Source organism: Denticeps clupeoides, unplaced genomic scaffold (genome assembly GCF_900700375.1).
Source record: "Denticeps clupeoides unplaced genomic scaffold, fDenClu1.1, whole genome shotgun sequence".
Lineage (NCBI taxonomy): Eukaryota > Metazoa > Chordata > Actinopteri > Clupeiformes > Denticipitidae > Denticeps > Denticeps clupeoides.
Window position 1 is genome coordinate 64,473 of NW_021629848.1, and position 8,995 is coordinate 73,467.

Consider the following 8,995-nt stretch of genomic DNA (forward strand, 5'->3'; position numbering starts at 1 on the left):
TTTTTAAAAAACAGCAGTGGTGGCATCTCCCTTTCTTGGCTAAACTACGGATCAGACGCAGCAGGTCGATGCTACGCTAACAGCGCTAATTCAGGTCAGAGGTCACCGCAGCAGTGAACTTGCCAGGCGCTGCTTTCCATGCTGCGGCCGTAATCGCTTCATTAATCGCTCTAGATCCTGAAAACTGGCCTTTTGATATAAAAGTGGGTCCCTGACCCGTCCCAGTTGTAGTAATAAAATCGTGCTGGTTAATAAAAAAAATCCTGTATTTATACCCCAGGCTCCAGCGGCACTGGACGTGAAACTTGCCACGACATCTAGCTTGTGTGTGAGTGTGTGTGGTTTCCAATCTATCCGAAAATGTAAATGGATTTTTGTCCAGCTGAATCAAGGCCTCTGTTATTGCAGTTGTCCTGTCCCAGTAAAGGCGTGGTGAGAGTTGCGGGCGACGCCGGTCAGAATCGTCCCTCCTTGGCGTCACCGATGGCCCCCCCACACGTCAAACACAAACTCATCAGGGAAGGCGAAGTCCCCGAGCGCCTCGTCCAGAGCCATGGCGAACTCGTCCGGGTTCTTCTTGTCCCGGCCCACCTCCACCATGGTCGCAGCTGGAAGGGAGACAGACGTTTTTTTTTTTTACTATAAAAACCGCCATATTTACTACATGGGTGGTAGCAGCCTAGTGGTTATGACGCTCGCCTGTGAATTAGAAGACCCAGGTTCAAACCCCACTTACTACCATTGTGTCCCTGAGCAAGACACTGAACCCTAAGTGTCTCCAGGGGGGGGACTGTCCCTGTAACTACTGATTGTAAGTCGCTCTGGATAAGGGCGTCTGGTAAATGCTGTAATTGTAAATGTACATACATGTAAAGGTTGTATATCGATCCTGCAGTGAACCTGTGTGAGAAGCTCTGACTGAGCTGACACCCACCTAGCTCAGTGTCTCGGATGCCCATGTAGTTCTCGAGAAGGTCGTCCACTTTCTTCACCGCTTTCTCCTCGAACTCTGTGGGCTGGAGGAGGAATTTCAGAACGGCATAACCAGTCCAGTCGTTATCATTATTACTTCTTAAATGTCCACCATGTAGCAGGCGGCGCAGCAGATGACTTGTCATTTAAAAGCCGGGGACGCGTACCAGATCCTCCACGGTGGCGGGCCCTTTGGAGCGGAGTCTCAGGGTGCTCCTGCCCGTGCCGATCTTGTTCTCCCCGCCAGGCTTCCCGCCCTTTGACCTGGGCTCCAGACATTCTGCCAAACACACACGACGTTTCCTAACTCTTTCACGTATCGCACTTTATTTTTTCATACGCAGCGGGGGGGGGGAGGTTCGGCTTCCACCCACCGAAGGCCTTCATGGGCTCCACCAGCTTCAGGGTGAAGGTCTCGTATCTGGGCAGCTCCTTCAGCATGCGGGCCACCTCGTAGTGGCGCGTTCCCACGATGTTCTTCCCGTTGATGCACTCGATGTGGTCCCCTACGCAGATCACCTTCACGCCGTCCACCACGCTGCCCTCTTTAATACGCTGCCGCACACAGGGATGCACAACAGCAATAATGAGCCTTTTATCACGGTTAAATGTACTTCTTTACTGCGTGTGGGAGGAGTTGTCAGGGGTTGGCATATTTCTGTGTTTCCAACAGCGAAGGCTGCGAAACCAACTCAGCACCACCGGGTGGCGCTTTCATTAATGGAGACGCACAAGCAGACAGAGAGGCTGTAATTACCAGCATGTAATGAGGATTATCTCCGTTTCATCGTTACTTCGGGTGTGTGTTTAATACGCTGAACTACTCTGCAGGTTTAAATTGCTGGAAAGAATGAATGAATTTCCTGTGGTTCCACATCCACTCAGTTACTTTACCTTGTTATTATATAAGGGTGACCCCACATTTCTTCCACCAGCAGAACTAATCAAACGTTGGGAACCATGTGGGACAAGAGACATTCTGAGTGAAACTGAGTCATGAATATCAAATAAAACTCTTGATCAGCTCTTTCTACTAACAAAAGCCACCTACTGCAAGGTGGTAGTAGCCTAGTGGGTGGCAAGGTGGCACTCGCCTATGAACCAGAAGACCCGGGTTCAAATCCCACGTACTACCATCGTGTCCACGAGCAAGACACTTAACCCTGAGTGTCTCCAGAGGGGGACTGTCCCTGTAACTACTGATTGTAAGGCGCTCTGGATAAGGGCGTCTGATAAATGCTGTAAATGTAAATGTAAATGTAAAGCTGGTAGTGACCCGGCGGACCCAGGTTCGAACCCCACTTACTACCATCATGTCCCTGAGCAGGACACTTAACCCTGAGTGTCTCCAGGGGGAGACTGCCCCTATAACTACTGATTGTAAGGCGCTCTGGATAAGGGCGTCTGGTAAATGCAGAAATGTAAATTTTTTACAGTGATTAAGCAAAAACCAAATGACACTGAACACACGTTGTGGCGAACAACTCGCTTGTTCAGTATGTTGTCATCAGTGTGTTTAAAGAAATCTGTTTTAATAAAAATAAACTGGTTAATTTGTCCTCCACCTTTGGTCCCTCGTACCTTTATAAAGGCGTATCCGGCGCCGTTGTCGGTGATGGTCAGGCCCAGCGCGTCCTCGTGCTTCAGCACCTCCACTTCCTTCTTGATGCCTTTAACGTGAGCGAAGATGAAGTCCTCCAGGCCAATCTGCCCGCCCAGCAGCCGCTCCATGTCGATCTTGTGGGTGTTGAGCGTGCAGAAGAGAATCTGAGGGTGAATATATGGAGAATTAAAAAAAAAAAAAACGGCGAAGTGATTGAACCGAGTGACATAACGGTGCTGCAGGATTTCTGTGTTTGTAAAGTCTGCAGCCTGCCGCCATGTCCTGTGACCAAGCAGACGGATAAGGTGACCTTTCAGGAATAACCTGGCATGACACCTCGCTCCTGCGACCTCCTGGCAGAAATATGATCGCCGGGCAACGTGATCGTGTTTGTCCCTCGGTTTAAGCTGCATGCATCATTCATGCTGCTTTTAATACAGTTGTGGGTAAAGAGGTGGCAGGCGGCGTGCTGGCGCTGCATTGTGTAGTAGCAGCGACACAGACGTCAGCTGACAAAGACGGGAGCGTTGTCCCTGGTTACCGGGACTTGTAAGACACCGGGATTAGGTTAGGGGAGGAGGGGCCGGGTGTTTAAGTGGCTCACGCCACAGGCAAACAAGGACTGTGTGAGAGGTGGGTGAGTGGAAATCACAGCCGACGCCTACACACCGTTACCAAGGAAACCTATTGCATCACAGCGACTCTCCAGCTGCACATGACACCAACGCACACAGAAAGCTGCCGACAGCTCCTCCAAAAACCTGAGTCACGCCGCCCAGCGCACCTCCGGGCGAAGAGAGTCCCCAGCCTGGCCACCACTGGTGGCGGTTTATTATTTAAAATAATACTCGTTACTCAGATACTTGTTATTAGTTAATGTTCATCAGAATTAAATTAAAGCGCCTGATAACCTGCATGTTGGTGTTGGTAGTGGGCGTGGTCACTAATGTTCACTAATTCACCAGTTCCCCCATCAGAACGCTGGAATTAAAGCACCTGATAACCTGCATGTTGGTGCCGGTAGTCGGCGTGGTCACTAATGTTCACTAATTCACCAGTTCCCCCATTAGAACGCTGGTATTAAAGCGCCTGATAACCTGCATGTTGGTGTCGGTAGTGGGCGTGGTCACTAATGTTCACTAATTCACCAGTTCCCCATTAGAACGCTGGTATTAAAGCGCCTGATAACCTGCATGTTGGTGTCGGTAGTGGGCGTGGTCACTAATGTTCACTAATTCACCAGTTCACCATCAGAACGCTGGAATTAAAGCGCCTGATAACCTGCATGTTGGTGCCGGTAGTGGCCGTGGTCACTAATGTTCACTAATTTACCAGTTCACCATCAGAACGCTGGAATTAAAGCGCCTGATTACCTGCATGTTGGTAGTGGGCGTGGTCACTAATGTTCACTAATTCACCAGTTCCCCCATCAGAACGCTGGAATTAAAGCGCCTGATAACCTGCATGTTGGTGGTGTCGGTAGTGGGCGTGGTCACTAATGTTCACTAATTCACCAGTTCACCATCAGAACGCTGGTATTAAAGCGCCTGATAACCTGCATGTTGGTGTCGGTAGTGGGCGTGGTCACTAATGTTCACTAATTCACCAGTTTACCCATCAGAATGCTGGAATTAAAGCGCCTGATAACCTGCATGTTGGTAGTGGGCGTGGTCACTAATGTTCACTAATTCACCAGTTCACCCATCAGAACGCTGGAATTAAAGCGCCTGATAACCTGCATGTTGGTGTTGGTAGTGGGTGTGGTCACTAATGTTCACTAATTGACGAGTTCACCCATCAGAACTTCATAACCTGCATGTTGGTGTCGGTAGTGGGCGTGGTCACTAATGTTCACTAATTCACCAGTTCCCCCATCAGAACGCTGCAATTAAAGCGCCTGATAACCTGCATGTTGGTGTTGGTAGTGGGTGTGGTCACTAATGTTCACTAATTGACGAGTTCACCCATCAGAACTTCATAACCTGCATGTTGGTGTCGGTAGTGGGCGTGGTCACTAATGTTCACTAATTCACCAGTTCCCCCATCAGAACGCTGGAATTAAAGCGCCTGATAACCTGCATGTTGGTGTCGGTAGTGGGCGTGGTCACTAATGTTCACTAATTGACGAGTTCACCCATCAGAACCTCATAACCTGCATGTTGGTGTCGGTAGTGGGCGTGGTCACTAATGTTCACTAATTCCCCAGTTCCCAGTAGCCTGACCAAAATTAAGCCAGTCCAGTGTTGTTATGCATGAGTTTTATGTGGTTTCTTATGCAGACCTTTCTTAATTTTTTAATATGTTGTCTTAAATATTTTGTTTTATTCGACCCCTTCTTTAATTTTAATTGCTGGATCTTCTCTCTTATTTTATTTTCTTCTTTATTTTTAATGTGCTTTTTGTCCATGTCGGTCCTGTCCCTGGTAATTAAAATTTTCATTTCATGTACAGCATTTTGGTCAGCTCCTTTGTTGTATTAAAGTGCTTCATAACTAAATATGGACCTTCTGGGGATGAATGGTGTGGATGCTGGAGAGGTTCCTCTAGCGACTGCCAGCTAGTCCTGAGTGGTTCGTTTTAAAATGATTTGGAAGCTGGAGGCTGACTGTGCAGTATTGAGGAGCGACGACGCAGCGTCATTTCTCATCAATCATTACACGGCGGTTCAGAAAGTGAACTCCTCAGGCCGTACGTGGTGTTACTCATTCACCGGGACGGTAAGTCGTAAACAGGGGGAAGAGTTCTGCTCCTTTTTGTGCTGACGCGACGCTTCATAACGCAGCGATGATGCGAAGCGCAGTGAAAAATGTGACACACAGACACAGAGCAGCTTGAAGTGGATTTCCGGGGAAAGGAAGACTCTCCGGTCGTCAGGCGGGGCTGGAAACCTGAAACCGGTGACGCCCGCGACCTGTCTGAACCTGCTCCAAACAATGCAACATCATTTCAGCCCTAACCACCCCCATCCCACGGTTCAGACTCAATTTGGGCCGTGCAGCTCCGCCCGGTCCCTCTCTTCTGTGCTCTGGACGCGCTTGATAAACGCCCGTCATTACTGGTAACGAGTTCTCTGATGGTCGTATGTTGACGGGACGTATACAGATCCCGGCGTCCCACGCCAGCTTCACCATTCAAACTTTAAACAAATTCGAGTTGGTTCAGGTCACATGACTGCACCATCCTGAGGAGATCGCCAACAGACTTTGACCAGGGTGGAGACACCAATCCTTGCTGCTCTTCACCAGCCATCGTAAGACGTGTCATATACACACGCGCAGTCAAGGAATAAGGGGGTTTACGATTCAGGAGTGTCCAAAGTATCTTCATTTATTTCATCAGGAGATGGCAGCTTTAACCATTTTCATTCAATCACAAGGCGCTGCTACGAGGTGTTGTTGGATCCCCACCCACTGCCACCATGGATTTCATGAAGTTCACCTCATGGGTCGTAATGTAATGGCTGGCTCTTGTCTCGGGGCTCTTTGTAAGACACCTGTAATAATTACTTTAGCAGGCAATTCTAATTAAAGTAAAATAATTAGTGAAGAAGGACGTTTCACAGTATTAAGCAGCCCAGTATATTCAAGGACAAGGTATGAAGACCTGACATATTTCACCAAAACTTCAGCGTGATGACCGTACCGTTAATAAGGGGTTAAGACGTATCTTTACTGTCTATTCAACAAATGACAAACTATTAAAACCTATAAAAATAAAACAGTTGTGCGTAATAATTTAGAGCAAGTAAGTTTTTTATTTTTGTTGTCATTGAGAGGTTTGTTCAGTAACATTAGAATTATGTTGACTGTCATTTGCATCGGAACTCTAGAAAGATCTAATTTGCATAATAACTTGGAGGGTGTAATATACATAATATATGTCCAATTAAAAAAATATTTTCTATTGTTTATTAGAATCATAATTTCGCTTTTTACTGCTCTCTTTGCACTGCCTGCTTGCATTATTGATCAATAAAACAGATTTGGACTTATTTGTTAAAGGGTTATTATGATGTGTAATAACTGTGATCCCAAACCTTTTATAATTGATGACCATGTCCCAGGCCTGAATGGATCTTTAATATTCATAAAGTCTCACACACACACATACACACACACACACACACACCACCAGAACAGGTCTCTTCTGTCAGGGTGGTGAGCTGGACACTTCACCCTGCATGTCTCCAGAGGGACTGTCCCTGTCACTGCTGTTTGTGAGCAGGACACTTCACCCTGACATGTCTCCAGAGGGACTGTCCCCGTCACTGCTGTTTGTGAGCAGAACACTTCACCCGGCATGTCTCCAGAGGGACTGTCCCCGTCACTGCTGTTTGTGAGCAGGACACTTCACCCTGATGTGTCTCCAGAGGGACTGTCCCTAACACTACTGTTTGAGAGCAGGACACTTCAACCTGCGTGTCTCCAGAGGGACTGTCCCTGTCACTGCTGTTTGTGAGCAGGACACTTCACCCTGCGTGTCTCCAGAGGGACTGTCTCTGTCACTGCTGTTTGTGAGCAGGACACTTCACCCTGCTTGTCTCCAGAGGGACTGTCCCCGTCACTGCTGCTTGTGAGCAGGACACTTCACCCTGCGTGTCTCCAGAGGGACTGTCTCTGTCACTGCTGTTTGTGAGCAGGACACTTCACCCTGCTTGTCTCCAGAGGGACTGTCCCCGTCACTGCTGCTTGTGAGGCGCGTCTGGTAAATGCTGTAAATGTAACGGAACCAGTTGAGTTAGAAAGCTGGAGCTGCTGCCCACCCCGCTGACCCCGTTCATGGGCCTCACATTCCCTGGCATTCCCGTCCTGCTCGTCCTCGCATTCTGGGACGCTGCTGCGCTGGCTCATTATGGGATGTACTCATGGACGCTGGTGGTTATGGATCCCTGGGGGGGCGAGCGGTGGACCTTATCTACCAGGATTAAGGCTGTGCCCGCTGGACAGGATGCGGGGGACTTCCTGTGACGCTGAAGACTTTCCAGACGTCTCCTGCCACAACATCATCCCAGGAATGGTCCTGAGGTTATTGACTCTGCGGGACTCTTGCTGTCCATTTCATATCTGGTCCCATCTAAACTACCGGCGTCCAGCAGGATCAGCGCCTGGTATATCAGGTACAAGCGTGACCCCGGACACGCCCTCCAGTCCCCAGGAGAACTTCCACCTGCTTTATACTTTATTATCCCGATATGAACTCCCACACACACACACACACACACACACACACACACATCTCTATAACGAGACCGAGAGGTTCGCTGCTTTACTCCAACTTCACTCCGTGGACCCACCTGGTCGGACGCGACGCGGAAGGCCTCGGCGATCTTGCCGTAGAGCTCCTTGACGTTGGTGAAGCCCTCGATGCGGCCGGTGGGGCTGCCGTGGGCGAGCTGCGTGTGGAAGACCAGCTTGGGCCGCAGGTCGGCGGGTGGAGGCGGGAGTCCGTTGGCCGCCGCCGCCGCCGCCGCCTCCTCGTTCTCCACCAGGTTGGAGGTCTCCCTCGACTTGCTTTCTTCTTGCGCAGCCCCAGAGGCATGCTGGCGGCCTGTCGCGGGGACGCTGCTGGCGGTGGCGCGGCTGGTAGCGCGGCTGCTCCTCCTCCGCCCGCTGCGCGCGACCTGCCGCTCCGCAAACAAAAGCGAGTCTGTCGCGAGCCGCGGGGGCGCGCATGACGTCACGCGGAAGGAATTCACCTGCGGGGTCAGGTGTCCGCTCCGGGTCTCCGGGGCAACGGCGCGGCGGTTGCCACGGCGATCGCCGGCTGTCACCAACGCGTCACGCACTTGGCGGAAATGAAGACGCGCGAGAGCAGGTCAGGCGCCACCTGGCGGCGGGCGTCGAGGCACCTGACGTCGATTACGAAAATTATACATATACGTTTACAATGGCCGATATGCATTTCGTTTCATTTTCTAATATTAAAAAAAATGTAGTTTTGTACACCAAGACAATCTGTCCCAAAATGTTTGTGGTCTATTTTGAGTGATTATTTCATTTCTTAAAATTCCGGGTAAACAGTCATAAAAAATCTGTGAAGTAACAGTTCAGTAATAATACTGCGTTATTGTCAGTCCTGAAATCAGCGATATAACAGTAATAACGCTGCATCGTTGCCAGTGAAATCAGTAATAACGGCGCATCGTTGTCAGTGAAATCAGTAATAACGCTGCATCGTTGCCAGTGAAATCAGTGAATCAGTGAAAATCTTTGCCAGTGAAATCAGTAATAACGCTGCATCGTTGCCAGTGAAATCAGTAATAACGGCGCACCATTCAGTGAAGCCAGTAATAACGCTGCATCGTTGTCAGTGAAATCAGTGAATCAGTGAAAATCGTTGGCGGTGAAATCAGTAATAACGCTGCATCGTTGCCAGTGAAATCAGTGAATCAGTTAAAATCTTTGCCAGTGAAATCAGTAA

General features: G+C 49.3%; 1 pseudogene; it reads right to left on the reverse strand.

Annotated features, from left to right (window-relative positions):
• LOC114775942 (PDZ domain-containing protein GIPC1-like) lies at positions 1 to 8,254 on the reverse strand (annotated as a pseudogene).
• Between the last annotated feature and the right edge of the window lie 741 nt (positions 8,255 to 8,995).